This window comes from Ambystoma mexicanum, chromosome 2q (genome assembly GCF_040938575.1).
Source record: "Ambystoma mexicanum isolate Mex_15411 chromosome 2q, UKY_AmexF1_1, whole genome shotgun sequence".
Lineage (NCBI taxonomy): Eukaryota > Metazoa > Chordata > Amphibia > Caudata > Ambystomatidae > Ambystoma > Ambystoma mexicanum.
In genome coordinates, this window is record NC_090924.1 from 1,315,493,371 (window position 1) to 1,315,512,871 (window position 19,501).

A 19,501-nucleotide genomic window follows, 5' to 3' on the forward strand; every position below is an offset into this window, starting at 1 on the left:
AGCTTTGGTACGACAACCATGAAGTGACAACTAACTTCGTTCCACAGTGCGGACATTCGCAAGGTGGTGCCATGTGAAGAACGTAGTAAATTGAGTTCCTCCACAGCATCCTCCGTGTCCGATCCTCTCACCACAACAGACACTCCTGTGGGGAAGCGCATCCCTCCAGCTGCCTCACAAGCCATTCTCGATGCTGTTGACCCTTACCTTTCGAGGGTCACAATATTGTGTATGTACTGAGACGCTGTAATCTGCAGGGGGGAGAGTCTTCGAAGTGCTTTTGAGGCTACGGTCACGGAGCACCAGAAGAACTGCCCCCTATCTAAGTAAAGTCCACCCTACATCTTTCTCTATCCATCTGCCATTTCTTATCCCCGTGGTTGGTGTCCCTTCCTTACCCTCCTTTGCCCTCCTCTCCTAGTGTGTCGTGTGCTCAAAAGCAGTAAACAGGAAAACAACAAAAATTACAAAAAAGGCTCTTTTCAGAGCCGTCTTTCTCAGTTTAACAATAGAACTATCAAGTGACCGTTGTAGGCCCCCGCGCAGTTTTCAAAAAGTCAGCGGACAGTCGTAAGACACACAAAAATGGAGGGTGCAAGCGTAGCAAAACCAATGGACTTTTCGCTGGGAGTAAGTGACGGCTCTGAAAAGAGCCTTTCGGTGGTGTTTTGTGTGTTTCAAAAACTGTAAATTGGAAAAAACAGATTGTCAAATAGGTGACTATGAATCCAAAAAAGGTTGCAATGCATTTTGCACATTGCAAAGAAAAATCTGATTGCCAGCATATGTGAGATGGACTCCATCTCTGCGAAAAATGAAAGTGCTGCGAAACAAAATGTTTCATTGTGTAATGAGGACATGCCAACATCTCTTAGAAAGGCACAAACAGCCTTATTGACATTGTGCCTCGCTTTCTCCATTTGTGGACCAAATGCAGAAGAACGCAGCCATATTTGTCTTTGTGCAATACGGGAAAAAACTATTTGGCAATTTGGAAACATGTCCAGGACCTTCGCAAGTCCTTCCTTCATTGCAAATTGCAAATAAATTCCAGAGACATGGCCTAAACTGTTTCCTCCGGAATGATTAAGTATAAGAGGATGACGCTCTGTCTGTAAAGTAGCACAGAGAGGTACCAAGTCCAGCCACCTCATTCCACGCACGCCATGCCAGTGCACTTCCACATGAGGAAATCCAAGATCTGCACATAGACCGCAACTTTTTGCATGCACCTTCAACCAATGTATCCATGAGTCTCCCAAAATCCAGATAATCTGTTTTCAAGCACACAGAGCCATGGCTGTCTGGTCTCCTGTCAGGGAAAAGACCTTCTCACTAAATTTCTCCATTCAGAACACACCCACTGAACTTTACTGACCAATCCCTACCTTCGCACATTCTCATTTGCATGCATCTCCACCCCAGAATCCCCATTGGTAATACGCTCTACCTGCAAACTACCACCATGTACACGTAGAGGATCAGAGCATGACGACTGCATGACGACTGTACATTTAAATATTATTCCCCTTTTCCCCTTGGTGGGCTCTGAAAAGAGCTGATTTTTTTTTTTGGGCAGATGTTTTACAGACACCTGTTATTTTGTTTTTTAAAATATTTTTTCTTCTTACTTTACTCCTACAACCATTACAACCATTACAGAACCTTCTCCAAAGCAAGCCTTACATTCCAAAAGAACATGACATTTCCCAAAGAAGATAACGCAACACCATCTGCTTCAAAATAAGCTGCATTACTGGGAACAATGTTCGTGGCTGCAGAAAAACATACCAGCATGTAACATGAAAGCACGCATGCCGCGATTGATGTGACAACTCCCAATACTTTGATCAGGACAGAAAACAGAACTGTTGTCCCATTTTCCTCTAGGGAGTAAACCAGAAAAAATACTTTCGCAGTTGGAAAGATGTTCATAACTGCTTCAACCAACTGTTCCAAATCGTCCAACAAAGTACGTGAACTCACGTAGCCCGAATGGCAAGCACAGTAGTGCAAAAATACCACATGAGGAGTGGTCATCGTACGCATGTCTCTGCAAACTTGGAGAATTGCTGCAACATTGCGATCAGTCTCAGTGCCCCACACCACCTCTACTCCTCTCACATTGAAATTGTGTGCCACATGCCTACTTTCGGCATAGTGCTGTAAACCATGGACAAAAATATCTCCAAGCACCAACACCCTGACCCTCTCCACCTCTGCCATCTTCAGTATACGCACCGTCTTTTGACACAAAAGAGCAATGTGAACAGCTGATTGGCTGATGCCTACAGTCCCCTTTCCATGCTGGATTTGCTGTAGAACCCCGTATGTGACACGCCCAACCCGCGGATATGCCTTGTGTACGTGCGGCACGTAACTCTTAGCCAGTCCTTCTACCCTTTCCACATCACTCGCAAATCCATTCCCTCATTGGACACAGCTACGCAGTCACACAACCATCCACCAATCACATTCAACATCACTACATCTAACTCCGTCATCAGAATTTTGCCCTTCAAATGTACTATTGATCACTCTGAATGCAAGTTGCATATCATTGCAAAGCACTTACTTCAAAAACTACTGTGCAAGTGTCGCGGATTTCTACGTACAGCTCCATGCATGCGCACATGCATGAGTATAAAGTACAGGTATGCATATTTTCATCAGAGAACATGTGCAACCCTTATGATTTCATTTAAACAAATTAATGCCATTAAATCTGCATAGCCAATACATACCAGCGCTCCCTCTTTAAGTGCAAGATGTCCAATTTTTCATTGACAATCCGCACTACTTCTTACTGTCTCCCGCATAACCTATACATACGTTACAACCCTCCCTATTTAGCGTGAAACTCGATTTTCCATTAGAAAATGTCACAATTTTTTACTCTGTACCGCCTACATTAATGCTACTTCCAATTTGATCGTATGAGAAAAATAAATGCTCCCGATTGCTGTGGTGACATCTCCCTCTGAGGGTCTCCCGATTTTTCGGATTTGTACTTATAATATGAAAGTAGTTGAAATTTTTCCCATCTACTATAATGACCTATCACTTACAAACCTCTCTGCCATGGAGAACACAGCTTAAAAAAAACAAGGCATTTTCATAACCTAAAAATTGTACTCATTTCTGAACCACGTGCAACTAACATACTGCAAATAACATACAAAGGTAGCACATAGTGAAGTGAAATGCACACATGCACTGTGTTGAAATATCAAAGGAGAATACTCTGACGAAAGATGCAAAATTAACATGTACAGTAACATCACAAGTTTACTAACTTCTTCTTTTACCAATCGCAGTGAAGACAACTCTCATGAAAATCAACATCATCTACACTGCAAACGACATAGCCAAAGAAACCTGGTCATTCCGCAAAAAAAGTAAGTACAGTACTACCTTTATATTCTAACTATTCCTCAAAGAGACTGTGTGGGTTATTTATTTAATTTGCGCACCAAAATAAACATTAATTTCTGAACCATTCTACCCACAAATCCCCATTTATTAAACAAAGAATAACAGACAGAATGCCTCACAAATCTCTGTGTTTTTGGAACTCAAATAGCATCTAGAAGCCTTAGAATGTTAGTACTAGAAAACAAAAAGCTGTTTCAATTTTCTACCATTACGTTTACTATTAATGCTTCTCCTCACCACTAGCTCACTTTGTACTCTCATCTGAAGCACATTGTAGTAGTATACAAACAGAAAAATAGCCTTCCCAAATCATTGTAAGAGGCCAATGCACATTCACACACCACCACAAAGAGCTTCCCCTTCAGACTCATGCACGCATGCACACAGCACACACACATTGTACAACAGACCAAACCATGCCTTCTTTTTTTCAACGGACCCCAAAGAATGCCTACCAAAAAGCAAGTCCGTAGAAAGGAACGCAGAAATAGAGCAAATAAAAATATAAGTTTCCAACCTAAGCATCCATCTGTAGCAGTTTGTAGAGAACGTTGGGACAAAACAGCTAATACAGTCGTTTAGCGACACAAAGGAAGCTCCAACTACCAAAACTTTACCTCCTCCATCAAAATGTGGCACGAAACACAAAACTCTTCACAAAAAATCGGCTTCCAGTATTCCTAACAATGCTCCTATTAATCCTGATATAGCAAAAAGAACCCAAAGTAAAAAAAGTATTTTAGCAAAAATGTTTCACCACAGAGTCCTTCAGATTCTAATAAAAAGAGGACCGAAATCATCCTCAACCCTTAAAACCTACCGTAGAAAATTAATCCTACAAGCTCTCGTGGACACTGCAATCCTTCTCAAAAGGAAGCTGTTTATATTAGTGGTAAATAGGATGAAACCACTAACAAAACTAAGTATCAAACTACAAAAGAAACTTATCAATAAACGGAATGTGAACAAAAATAACTTCTTGCATATTTGTGGAGGTGAATGGAGTCACACAACAACCACAGAACCATATTTTAATGAAGAAGCATACAAACAAAATCAAACAAACACAATTGCCATCCATAGCAGTGGACAAGGGTATGAAAAAATCAATAATACCATCATGGAACAAGCAACACTGCTTAGAAAAGTATCCCCTGAAAACTCAGAATTATCTCTCGATTCGACTAAACCAGACCGTCCAGTATACAAATGGCCGTGCATGTTAATGTGTGCCATTCCTAACAAATCTTTCAAATCTTTACGTCAGTTCCTTAATCAGTATGTGAAAGGTAAAGACAAAATTAAAATGAAAATGCTGCAAAATATGGATATCTGTCCAGTGCGCAAATACACAGGACTACAAGGACATTCATTAGCCTGCATTTCAGGACCTATTTGTAAAAGCACCTTCCATGATATCAAAAGGATATCAATACATCATTCAAATGTAAGAAATCTAGGGTATAAAATATAGTATGCTAAAAGTCCAGCTTCAGAATTAGCCAATTTAAATAACACTCTTCTGCATGGTACACCCAAATACCTACAAGAAGAAATCGACCGTATCCAGAGAAAATATTTTGGAAGTGAAAGCCACTTACAAAATGCAATAGTTTTAGAACAGACTAGCAACAATTCTGCACATAGCAACCTTCTATTACACACATGCAAAAAAGAAATACTAACATTTAAAAGTGCATCGGCAGAAGTACCAAACCATGTGTGTGTGTGTTGCCGCAGAACGTTTTACAAAAGATAAACAAAAAATATAGACATAGCATACAAAATAGAAGACAATGAAGATTCCAAATGGTTTGAATTAGCTCTCTACCTTTTAGCAGAAAATAAATACCAAATAAGTGAACCCCTAATATGTTGCAGTTACTGCACTACAAAACTGGACAACAACCAAACTCCTTCACGTGCTATCACAAATAATTTGGAATTGTTCCCACTACTAAAAACCCTGCAACAACTCAATTTGTATGAGAGCATCATAATTCAAATAGTTCACCCATTTCAAGCAATTATACGCCTTCAATCAAAAACAGCAAAATGACCTCCCTCTGAATTGGTGAAACATTTGTGGCAAAGTAGTTTATTTGCCATTAGATCTAACAGAAAATGTACACACTCTAGGAGTGCAACGTTCAATAGAGCATTCTTTAATTGCCTTGGTAAATGGTGTACCAACAAAAGACCAAAAAATTTGGCAACAACTGATGAACTTACATAAAGTTAGACAAACCTTGCAATATCTAAAAGACAATAATGAATACTACAAGGAAATACTTATTGAAGAAAGCTTAAGGGAAACAACTGAAATAATTCAAGAGTCATCAGAAACTGGACAATTTGAACTTCTGGATCCTACTGCAGTATCCACTCTTTTGGACCATTACACAATTCATCCATTGCATTCCAATGAAAGCATAGATGATGCACTACAAACTTACCAAATGTGACAAACCAAAGGGTCACGAATGAGCATATGGGAAAAAAGTATAGAAGCACGTGCCTTTCCACTGCTATTTCCTACTGGCAAAGGTGGAAGATACGATGATAGACCCACTCAGATTACAGCATCAGAATACCGCTCATTACGAATGTATTCGCAAGATCCCAGATTTAGACAAAATGTGGAATACATATTCCACCTACCCTTTGAAAGTGAACTAGCAACCCTATGTTACGGAGTTGCACACATTTTGAAATCTGGAACCCACTTTCAAAATATGTCAGCTACGCAATTAATACAAAAAGTACAAGAAAAAGATGAGGTTTTACAATCAAGTATAACAAATCTGTTTGCAAACATGCGCGGTACAAAAGAATACTGGTTCTGATGGCACGGAGACTTCCGTTGTGTGATCAGAAACCTTGGACCACCGACTTGGTTTGTTACGCTAAGTTGTGCAGAATATGCATGAGAAGATTTACATGAGTTCCTACGCATATCAAACAACAACATACCAACATAGATATATTAACACCTGGAGAACTTTGCTCTCTAGATCCAGTTAATGTGTCAAGATATTTCCATCATCGTTTCATTGCTATGCTACACTTTATTTACAATAAAAATCTTCCTCCCCTCGGAGAAGTGCAACACTTCTTTTGGAGAAAAGAATACCAAGCGAGAGGAGCACCACATATTCACATGCTTTTATGGATCAAGGGTGCACCTAAATTCGGTCACGACACTAATGCCACTGTTTTGCAGTTCATCCAAAAATATGTCACTTGTGAAATCCCTTCACAAAAGACACATAGTGACCTGCATGGGCAGATTTTACAATTTCAAAGACACAAATGTGTCAAATATTTTCGTCGCAAATACAAAAAAAAAGGGAAATACTACACCAAATGCTGCTTTGGTTTCCCTAGACCAGTTACAGAAACAGGTGAAGTGAACAACTTCTTGTCTTCAGTTCGACATAGTGTTAAAGGTAAATCACCTAAGAACACGTATTTCATAAAAAGAACAGAAGAATCAAAATATATCAATGATTACAATGCAATCATTGCCCTCTTATGGAATGCAAACATAGATGTGCAGTACATTGCAGACAATTCCACTGCTGTTGCACAATATGTTATAGCCTACTTAACAAAAGCAGCAAAACAGAGCTTCAAGACCTCTGGGATGACCAATTATCAGACAAACCATTATCTCAGAAATTGTATAGACTAAGCATAAAAATGCTCTCTCATAGAGAATGTGGCACCTATGAAGTGGCAGATCGTTTAACCGGTACTGCTTTGTATGGAAAATCAGACAACATGGTATGGCTAAGTCTTGTTCCTGATAAATCTAGAAAAAGAGTTCTGAAATCATATGAGGACATAGAAACAATTGCCAGAAATGATACCAACAACCAAGACAGTTTAAAAAATAAATGTACTGGACACATACTATCTGAACAGGAGTAGCACTTTGGAAAGCATGTGTTTATACCACATAGCAAAAAACTTTGCATACAAAAATAATATAACACCCGATGGAAGCAAAGGTAGATATAGAATGACAGATTGTGAAGGCAGCTTAGTGAAACTTACCAAACGAAACTTAATCATGTTAAATTGTCATTAAAAGCTCCTCAACAGAAAGAACTATATTACATGTCTCTGCTACAACTTTTCAAACTATGGAAAAAAGAGGAAGAGATACTAGATAACTATGACTTCTACGAAGATGCTTTCAAAGCAAATGAAAGCGCTATCACTGATGTAAACTTTACGCAGTACAAAACAATGTTGCACAATGAACAGCAACAGGAAGAAGAACTTCAGGCCCAACTAGATAAGGACTCTTCCGACAGTTGTCAACCTTCTGTAACAGGAAGCCAATAACCACTACGACAGCCACTCATAGCAAATGAGGCAGAATTAGCTATGACAGAAGTGGAAAACACCATGGGGGTAATTCATAGAATTCAGCGCACAAGTGGCGCACGCCAGACGCGTGCGCTAAAATCCAATTATGCGCACAGCGTATTCATGGATTTTAACATCCAAAACCAGCCGTGGCGCAGAGTGGCGCATCGACCCTGCAGCAGCGCCAGTTACGCCCCCAACCCCTCTCTGTGCACCATGTACAGCGCACAAATCCCATACATGGCGCACAGGCTCACAACCTCGAAAACGCCTGTAAAACTCCCCGCAAACCCTTCCGAATGCACGTACCCCGCTGCGCGTTGTGATCTATGTTGAGGAGGCAGGAAGTGAGGTTGGGTATGCAGTTGGGTTTTGAGTCCAGGAGTTTTAGAATTAGTTGAGTGTCATTGGCGTAGTTGTAGCACAGGATATTATGCAAATTGTTTGTGGGAGGGTGGACATATAGAAGTTAAACAGGAGGGCTGATAGGCATGCTCCTTGTGGAACTCCAGTGTTGACTGGGCGGGCGTGGGAAGCCTAGGCGCAGAGAAGGGTTATTTGGTTCCTATTGTTGAGGAAGGATGCTATCCATTTGAGAGCGTTTCCACGGATTCCCAGGGAGTGAAGGCGGTCAAGGAGGATTGAGTGGTTGATTGTGTCAAAGGCGGCGGATAGGTCAAGAAGGATTACTGCGGCGCATCCCGCAGAATCAGCTGTGTTTTTAAGGTCATCCCTTAAAAGATTGCATTTCGGGTGGTTTTGGTTCTGTGGCGGGCTCTGAAACCTGATTGTGCGAGGTCTAGGAGATTGTTGGCTTCGACAAAGGCATTTAGTTGGCAGTAGGCAGTTCGGTCAATGAGTTTGGCAAGGAACCTGGTGTTTGAAATGGGGAGGTAGTTTTTGGGCTTGAGAGGGTCGAGGGAAGTTTTTTTTAGAAGAGGCTTGACATGAGCAGTTTTTAACGCGTCAGGAAAAATTCCTGAGGAGAGGGATTCGTTTAGGATGGTTCTTGCATGTTCTCCTGCGCAGGTAGATGCAAAAATGTCTTTGAGGGTTGTGGCTGGGCAGGGGTCGAGCGGGGAGACGGATTGTTTGTGGGAAGAGAGAAGTTTGAGGAATTGGTCAGTTGAAATTGGAGTGAAGGAGTCGAAAGTCGGTTGGGTAGCGGTCGCAGGCGGCGAGATGGCAGGTAGGGTGGGTGGATTGCATGGTCGGTGTATGAGAGCTAGTTTGTTGGTTAGAGAGTTTGTTCTTTCGAGATCTGTGGTGTAAAAGTGTAGAGAGAGTGAGTAGCACAGAGATTGTGAGGGGGTGGGAAGGGTGGTCATACATGATGGTTTGGTGAATTCGGTGATGATTTTGTGAAGTTCTTTGCTGGGTTTTTTACAGTTTAGGATTCGGGAGTTGTAGGGCTTCTTTAGCTTTCCGGATTTTGGCCTTGTAGTGGTGATGGTGCCGGGCCAGGGAGGATCTGCTCAGGGCGGTTTTGTCTTTCCACCATTTGCGTTCCAGGGATTTATATAGCTGTTTAGTGGTCTTCAATTCTGGTGTGAACCATCTAGGAAAAAGGCCATGGTGAGCTGATGGTTTACAAGAGGGGGTGAGGGAGATTAGTGAGGTGTTGAGCCATGAGTCAAAGGCATCGGAGGTTAGGGGTTCGTTGGGTAGGCGGATAGGGCGTGGAGACTGAAGGAGTGCATTGGCTAGGTCGGGAAGGATTCTTAGTTTCTTCCAGCCTTTGCGTAGATTCTGAGGTTCTGATTCGGGTATTGGGAGCGGGTCAGGTGAGCGAATGGTGAAAGAAACAATGAAGTGATCTGACCACATGATAGGGGTGAGGGGGTTTAGATGTATCAGGTTGTGGGAGCTGAAGATGGCATCAAATGAATGTCCTTTATAGTGAGACGGCCCGTTTATGTGGGTGTGGAGGTTAATTGCGTCTAGGCTGTCAGCCAGAGAGTGGGTCACAGGGTTGGTGGGGATGTCAAGCCATATGTTGAAGTCTCCTAGAAGGGTGAGGGTGGGATGGTTTAGTTGGAGGGTGGCAATATAGCCACAGAGTTTGTTTGAGAATTGTATATCGTAGCCAGGGGGTCTGTAGATGATTAGGAAGCTGTGGGAGAGCGAAGGTGGGAGGGATAGTTTTCTGAGGAGTGATTCGCAGGAAGGAATGGATGGCTAGTTGTCGATGGTTGAGGCGTAGACGTGAAACTTGAAGGCGATTGCTATTCCTCCTCCTCTAGAGGGACGGTTCAGTCGGATTAGGGAGTAGTCTTGGGGGAAGGCTTCATTGGCGATAGGGGCGAAGTCGTCAGAGAACCAGGTTTCCGTGATAAAGACCATGTCTGGTTTGTCAGAGGTGAGGAGGTCAAAGATGCTGTGTCTGTTTTTTGCAACAGATCGGGCATTGAAAAATCTCACAATACTACCAGGGATCATCCGTGCGCACAACCTCACCTGCTACAACTACGCTAACTATACCCAAGTTAACCTGATATTTCCCAAAACAAGCCTCAAACCCCCCCCCCACATGACCCGACCTTGAAGCTTGCCTAAGAGACATTGACCCATGGATGACAAGAAACCAACTCCTTCTGAACCCTGAAAAAACTGAGATCATGGTGAGCTGCAACTCTGCCCTTCTCCCGCAACCACCCTGTCCCCTACTTCCGAAGTAACCAAAAACTTTGGCTGCACCGTGGGCTTGGACCTAACCCTCTCCCATCAGATCAATAATGTATCAAAATTATGTCACTACCATCTCAAGCTCCTAAGGCACATTTTCCCATACCTCACCTACCCCAACAGACTTGCTGCTATTATGTCCACTGTTATGTTGAGACTGGACTACACCAACTCCTTATTTCTGGGTACTCCGGGATACCAACTTAACTACAAAGAGCCCAAAACGCTGCCGCCAGACTCCTTCTTGCACTGGGACAGGGGGATCACATCTCCCCCGCTCTCCATTCTCTTCACTGGCTGCCCGTTGAAGGAAGGACCACATCCAAAATTCTATGCATTACCCAGCGAACAGTGCACAAAACCGGCCAGCATCCCTACAAGAGAAGATTATACCCTAGGCCCATCACGCACCCAAAGGTCAAGCACTGCCCTCTGACCAGTGATTCCAACTTCCAAATCAACCAGAATTGGAGGGTCCGCCTACTCATCCCTGGCTCCAACTCTGTGGAACTCACTCCCTCCTCACAAAATATTTTCTTTAAATGTATAAAGCGCACAGCAGCCCCGAGGTATCGTGGCGCTGTTACAGAAGATTCACTTGGTTACAGATTTACAAGGAAAGTTCGACACACCCAAGACTACATGGCCGTCCGTAAAGCTCTAAAAACCTGCCTTTTTCTTAAACCATGACTCATGGCAGCCGGAACTCAACACAATTATAGGATCATGGGTCTAATGAAAATAGGCTCTCCGACACTTTATGCTGACCCTGAGAATAATGCCCCTCTGATCGTGCAAATCGTAACATACCCTGGTCCAACCTGTGAATCTACCTCGAGTACCCCTATCACGAAACATGAGAACGATCACGGCCACCTCATCCTGTCCCACAAAGTAACCAGTGGCCTCCAAAGAGTACACATCCACTACCGAGACCCACCACTCCTGCCACTATGCTCACACTACAGCAACAAATTGCAGCTATAACCCTCGATCAATTTCAGCCTTGCTGCATACATACGAACAATTCTCCATGAACACCCCACCAAAATGCTAGAACGCAGCTATACTCCATGGAAAAAATAAATAGGCCTAGCCGCACACAAACTTCCTACACAGCCCTAATGCCGCCAGAAAGCAATCTGAGACCAATCGCCTGACTGCGCACATTTGACTGATCTCTTATTACCTCCAGAGCTAGTGTTAGGATGCCACCACCATCACACAAATCGCACCAGCTGCACATATACTGAGTGCACCCAAGCACTGTATTGTACCCTACTCTCACGACTGACCTGGACTGCGGTACCCAAGGGCGTTCAACCTACAAGCGCTTTGAGATTATACCGATGATATATAGGGCACTATATAAATGGCAAATAACTAGCACATGTATTTAACTAAGAAGTTATTTGTAGGGGAGCATTCCTTTACGCTCAGAATCGATCGTGCAAAGGTCTGCACATTTACTACTCTTAGAATTAGGAAGATTAGCTAGTGGTTACTTGGAGGTCATTGTGTGGGTTAGCACAGGCATCACACTTAGTAGAAATGTAGATATGTCCATTACCTCTTTGTACCTAAATAAACAGATTTCAAGGCTAGCAATTTGGGAATCACATAAATTAACAGCGGGTTGATTAACTGTCAAGGCTGTCACCTGTACTGCACTTAGAAGACCGGTATTATGTAGACGGTCCCAAGGGTCACCAGTGTGTTGCATTAGATTGACCTGTGAATGGACATTTGTGCTGAGCCTTTAATGTTAATCCGCCCTTTACGCTCAAGATCTATGCTGGTAAACTTTACATTGCACTTAAAGATCCTTAGTTAGCCCTGGTATCCAGATATCGTAGTTGGTAGCGGTTACAGAACTTGGAAGATATTAATAGGACTATAAAAGATAACCAGTCTAAGGCGCTTTGTGAATCCTAGACTTTATAGTAGCCTGCCTGTCACGCCAAGGAGATCAACTAGTGCAGGCACTCCAGTGACTTCCCTTATAGACTTGAGGGTAGCCTCTTCATAATGTCTAACAAACTCTACGAGGGTAGCTGTTTTTCCCCACACATGATCTGATGACAGCGATATCAAAGATGTGCTCCATCTGAGCTCTAGGTAGGTACATACACACCACTTCAGTGGCTATCTGCCGCAAGCATGACTATCCATCCACACATTTGAAATCTAATCCGAAATCTTAGCCAAAAGCACACACACATTCCAAGACCCTGATAATCCCCCTCCCCTATTTATTTTATTTTTATAACGCGCCTAATATGATACCAGAGTTCAGACCAGCGCGTTGCTCCTGTGCTATGCTCCATTCACATACCTGGACTACGGTCCCCGAGGGAATTCCCACCACCAGCGTGTAGAGATTATGGTAAAAGGCACTATATAAATGACAATTTCAAATAGCATCACTTTGAAACGTGATACACATAAGGTATATTCCCCTTATAATCTTAGTTTATATGGTTCATAACCCAATATAATATAATCATTTGAGCGTACTACAATACCCATGTATAAAAGTACTTACAATATCAGAGATTGCTCCCAGTTTTAATACTACGCCCTCCCACTTTTCCCCCCATATTTACATTTTGTGCTCCTTCCTACAAGGGATTTTCTACCCCAGTAATAGATGTTCACTTTTACAATTTAACATGCATTTTCAAACTACATGTTTACCTACGCAACAAATTTTCTTTAAAAAATGTATGCCGCCGCATTACGGTTTCATATAATGATGTCATCGCGCATTGGTAGGCAATAGCATCACAATTTAGTCACCTAATTTCGTCCATTTTAGAATATATTTACCAAAAACCGCTATGAGAAGCCTGAAGGAGTCTCCCTAGCTTGTCCCCAGGGATCTGCCATCCTGGTGGCCAGGACACAGGCATCGCTATTGGTTCCAGTTCCTGAGGGTGGACCAGTGAGTTAGTATCACCTGGATTGGGGGGTCCTCAAAGAGCAAGGGAAGCTCCTGCACCTGTGGTACCGGTCTTGACTTCCAGAAAGCCAGAAACCAAGTGGTTAATCACAGTCGAAGGGAGAATCTATAAGAACATGGCTGTGTTTAGTGAGAGAATTGCAAATTGGCAAGTTTGAACCAAGTTCAAGGAACTGTGAATGAATTGTAAAAGTGTTAAGGGGAGACAAGCTGCAGAGAGAATCCGGCACCATGTGGGTGCTAACGCAAGAGACTCTGGTCGATCCCCATCTGAGAGAAACGACAGATATCAGCAGGCCATAGGAGAGCCCGCAGAATAGGTCAAAGTGGTCATACTGAGGATCACGCAAAATCCCCATACAATTGAAAGAATCGATCTGCAATCTAGGTGAAAATAAGGGAAGTAAATTCCACATTGAGAGAAACCAAGGGACATAAATCCAGCATTGAGAAAAAGGGAAGCGAATCCCGTAACACAAGAGTAAAGCGGGGGACCCAGGGGTGAATCCATCACCCAATGAATATTGTAAACAAACTTTCATTGTTAGCTGAACACGCCAGGCCCTCGAAGGCATGAGACCTTCAAGTGAAACAAGACTTGGCCCTCGACGGCCCAGCAAGCCGCCATTGGAATGGTTGTCTCGTGCTGAAGAAGCCATAGACTGTATGCTGCTCCAAGCTCCCATCTTACCCCATGGTCAAAACATGGGGAAGGGAGACCAAGGCTACCGCATCCAGACATATTATTTTGAGAACACTTATTTTCTTGAGAAATATCCCACACCCTTTCTTTTGTATTAGTTGTGAGGTTAGTATAGGCCCTTCTTATTTTGACACAACGCAACTAAGACTGCCTTACTTTTCATTTGATGGTCGACACTTGCTCCCATCTTCGATTTAAGTTTAGAATAGGCATTTTTTCCAACCTGCATACAGAATTCATTTTTCAATAAACACCCTTGAATTGTGATCACTTGTGTCGGTCTTACTTGTTGTCACAGTGAGTTCCTCAACGCGCGCACACAGGGTACCACCTTTTGCCAGATAGGCCTTCACATAATCTAAGTAAGCAACTGTTGGTTTTAGCTTTGCCCATGCCCTTCAGATTTTGGGCCCTTCATCTTTGATACTTGTTAGAATCCCATTACATATGGTTTATTCTTTCCTCAGAAAAAATACCTCAGCACTTAAGAACATTCTAACATATCTGACTTATATGCATGTAATCTTTTGTTTCCCACCCGCCCCAGCCACATCAATTTAAACTATACATCTAGTTTAATTGGTGTTTGGGATTTAATGTTTTGTTCTCCCCGTCACTTACTAGATAGGGTTCTTACTGGTTAGTCATTTGGCTCAAGTATGATTAAATCTGCTTTATGATTTTGGAATAACTTTACTTGAATGACCATACATTTTCTATACTTGTCCAGTTTTTGAGGAACACCCATTGTTCATAAGATTAGAGTGGGGCACATGATATACCTTTGAAGACTACAATGGCTTAAATATGCTCATGTGCAATAACTACAGTTACTTGTGTTATCTTCTATTGAGGCTTGTTACTCGATTATCTGGCACAAACTTTGATTATGCACATTTGAAATGGTTATGAATTCAAGTTTTTGGGCATTTACTGTTCCTCTCCTAATAATTACTACTAAACACATTTACTTATGTAATACAAGAAGCCCAGGACCGGCCCGACGTAAGTGTCCCCGAATCTAATGTGGCTTCTTTTGGGGGGAAGGCCTCTCCTGTTGCTAGCAACCCCCCAAGCAGAAAACCCGGTTGGCTAGTTCCGCAATACAGCCAATGCCTTTACTTAGTTATTTTATTTTTCTGCATCAGAATCATGTCTGTTGAAACAAAACATCTCATCTAGGTTTTCACACAACACCCCCTGACATTCCTAGGCAAGGAAAGGGCTTTATTCAACATTGTACTTTTAAAATAAGCATTTTTATTCATTTGCAAAAACACATTTTGACACGTGGTGAATGCTGCTGGGATTTCCCTTTCAAATTCGTTTTTTCTCTCTCATTTGGATTCCAAACATTCTGTTGCAACCCTAGTTAGTATCATTGATACAGCAATCATTTCAAGACACATGTCCACTGAAATTGATATATGCCCTTAGAGCTAGGGTTTCTTCAGAAGCAGTGATTTTTGACATTTTGTTGTCCAAAAATCAAGCGTGTTTCTGTGCGGCTGAAAGTAAAGCTTCTGTGGATTTCCTGGATCTGATCTGACACAGCCTGCCATTCAGGAATAAGGCTCTCTTCTGCTGGAGCATAATCGGAATATGGATGAGCATGGCAGGGCCTCACTGATAAAAGCAGAGTAATGTACAACAGTACAACAGATGAAAAGAGCATCAAAGCGGCATCATTTTAAATGTAAAATATTTCCCTTTTTCAAAGGGAAACTTTGGGCTAGCAGCAAAGCAGCGCTGCTTTTTCACTCCACTTCTATAGTACACACCAGAACACACCCTGGCAGCCTTTGTTGGTGTGCTCCCGGTTCCAAGTAGCCCAATGGTGCTTAGAAAAACAGTGCAGCCATCCTTTTGAAGCTGCAAAATGCAGTTTTGAAGCGAGTCAGTGCTGCTCAAAGGTGCCGGCGCAGCCATTTTGCTGTTAACTGCTGAAGTGCAGCTGAGTTATAGATGGGAATTCTGCTGTGTGGGTCAATGTATCCCACAAATACCCCCTCACTCTTCTGAAACTTCTTGTCGAGGGAGAGTAGGGCAAAGTGGGATTCATCAGTTCAGCAAAGTGGGGTTCATCAGGTGTCCTTCCTCCAGCAGGGAGGGGTACGCCACGATGCTCCCCTTGTCTCTCGTTGGAGTGTGGATTGACACCCACTGCTTTTCCTTAGGTCTTTCTTTGTGGTGTGAAGTGACACCCACAGCTTTTCCTCCAGCCTTTCTTTTCCAGATCCCTGGGGATGTCCTCATTGGTCTAGAACATGTACAAATCTAGTAAATAAATAAGAACCGGTTACAACATTTTCCCGCTGACTGCCTTCCCGGAAGGTTGACATCAGTGTGACACACATACATTATGATCATTACAGTATGGAGATAATCACAACACATAATCTTTCACAAGACACAGATCATTATTGATGTTTACTAAAATTTCTGGTGATATGAAAACAAATATATACTCCCAGTTAGATAAATATCTCTATGAACCTACCTGTTCCCTTCTGGTTCTTCTTTTTCTGGTTCTCATTCTCCAGATGTCTCCTCTGTTTGATTTTCTCTGGGCTCCTCAATTAGCTGCAAAGAGTGCCTGGGGTGACAGCTCTTTTGCTGATTAATATGAACCCATTTCTCTTTTGCCAACTCTCCTTTGGGGATGAGGATACTATAGGCAACAGGTGAAATTTTGTCTACAATTTCAAAAGGACCGCGCCAGCTCTGTAGAAATTTCTGATCCTTGGTCTGTATCCTTCGGAAATTGTACAAGTAGACCCTGTCTCCTACTTGGTATTCCTTTTTGGAGGTTTTTTAGTCATATTGAGTCTTCATCCCTTCTGCAGATTTTTCCAGATTCCGCTGAGCATATACGCAAAAGCATGTTGAATGTGTTTTCTTAGATTCTCAACATACTCATGTGTTGTGGAGGCATTTATTAGTGTCTGCTCTTCTGTTCTGTATAGCAAATGCTGAGGTAGCACCATCCGTCGCCCAGTCATTAGCTCAAATTGAGACATCTTGATCAAAAAAGAAGGTGTAGATCTGATGGCCATCAAGACAAGTGGTAATTGGATGTCCCAATTTGGCCCAGAATCTGCCACAAACTTTTTTTAGAATGCTCACAATGGTTTTATTGTACCTCTCAACTCCCCCACTAAAGGACTGGTGGTATGCAATGTGAAGTTTCCTTTTAACCCACAGTATCTCCTACATCTTTGTCATCGCTTCGCTGGTGAAGGGACTACCTCGGTCTGACTCAATCCTTTAGGGTAGGCCAAAACGCAAGAAGATGTGGTTGATCATCAGGGCAGCTGCTGTTTCTGCCTTGCAATTTGGGGCCGGGAGACATTCCACCCATTTGGTCAACAAGCATGTTACTGTTAACATGTACATGTTCCCCCTAGAGGACTGAATCATGAGCCCGATGAAATCTACTTGTAAATCTGACCAAGGCAGTGTCATCCTCCTCTTCTGGAGTGGAGCTCGATGTATGAGTGAAGTTGGCTGAAATTGTGCACATACAAAGCACCCCTTCAAGTATTTCATGTGTGGCCAGTATGCAAACTCCCGCAAGAATTCAAGAATAGTGTGAAACCCTTGATGAATGGTTGTGGCCGCATCATGGGCGTGACCTAGCATCTTGCTTCGGAATGAGGTAGGTACCACCCACCGGTCACACCCAGAGATGGATCTCCTTACCAACAAACCTTCTTGAATTCAGAACATTTCGGGAACACCCTGAGGTCCTCTTTCCCAATGTAATCGGTATCCGTCAGAGGAAAGTTTTCAGGGTCCTCAATGTGTTGATACAATTTCCCAATAATCGGATCCCCTTGTTGTGCCATGATTAAATCAGCATCTGGGGTCTCCTTACTCCACCTGGCAGTTGAGAGTTCATTGTGAGCATTTGTCTGTGACCTAGTGACAGCCGTGACTTGGAGGGACTCAATCTCAAGGAGATCCCCCTGGATGGCTCTGGTTTTGGCCAGCTAATCGGCTAGGTTGTTTCCAGTTTTGTCTGGCCCCTCTATTCTGGAATGACCCTTGTTCTTCTTCCAATAGATGGTCATCCCATTAGAGGTGACCAGATCATCAATATTTTGTATTAGCTTGCCTTGTTTAAGCGGTTTGTTAGTAGCACATAGCATGCCTCTGGTTTTCCAATTAACCAGGTGCTCCACGAACCCGTTCCAGACATAAACTGAATAAGTGATTATGACCAGTTCGTGGAGTTGGTGTTGGACAGCAATGAGGATGACTTGATGAACTGCCATTAACTCCGCCACCAGACTACTACGGGGACCGATTTTGTACCCAGCCGAGGGATCCGGGGCATCATTCAACCAGGCATTCCCAATGCCGGCCACCAATTCCTTTTCCCCATTGTGGTCAACATGGTAGAAGCACCTGTCCACATAAACTGTGGACATTTTCCTGGCACCTGACTTCGACTCCTTGCATAGGAGATCACTTTATTGACCTTGTCATGCTTTTGATATAATACTGCTGTCAAGCATGTATTTGAGAACGCTGCCTCCAAGAAGAACTCCTTGTTTTTGACAGGGTAAGCTAGACAAGGCGTAGTGAGAGACTTCCTTTGAGTTGCTTTACTGCCTCGGCTTGTTCATGACCCGACTCCCACTTGACCCCCCTTCAACAGATGGATCAGGGGTATTATGATCTCTGCATAATCCTCAATGAACTTCCTACTGTAATTAGTCAGTCCAAGGAGGCTTCTTAGCTCACGCAAAGTTGTGGGGTCTTTCAGTTTTAGGAGTGCTTCCACTTTCTTCTCCTGGGGCCAGAGACCCTCAGGAGTTATTTCATGTCCCAAGAAGTTGACACGGGTCCTGCACTCTTGTGACTTTTTGAAGGACAGTTTTGCTCCAGCCACCCTCAACTGGGTCAGAACATAACAGATTTCCACTATGTGTTCCTCGACAGTTTAGCTTTTTATCAAGACATCATCCACATAGGCCAGGTTACCCCTTTCACCCAAGTCGGGAATGGCTTTATGTAGGAAGATGTTGAATTTGTTGCCGGAATTTATGTATCCGAAGGGAGTCTGGGTCCACGTGTACTGCTGCCCCACCGAAGGTAAAGGCCAACTTGTATTGGTCCTCCCTACTGACGGGCATGGTCCAGTACCCTTTTGTCAGGTCAATGGCACTGTATACCTTTGACCCCTGGACCTGGGCCAGCCCCTGGTCAATGTAGCAGAGAGGCCATCGGGACATGTGGACCCGTTTATTTAGCTCCTTAAGGTCTGCGCAGAGTCTCCATTGGCCATTTGGTTTTAAAATCCCCAGCACTGGATTATTAAAGGTGCTGTGGAC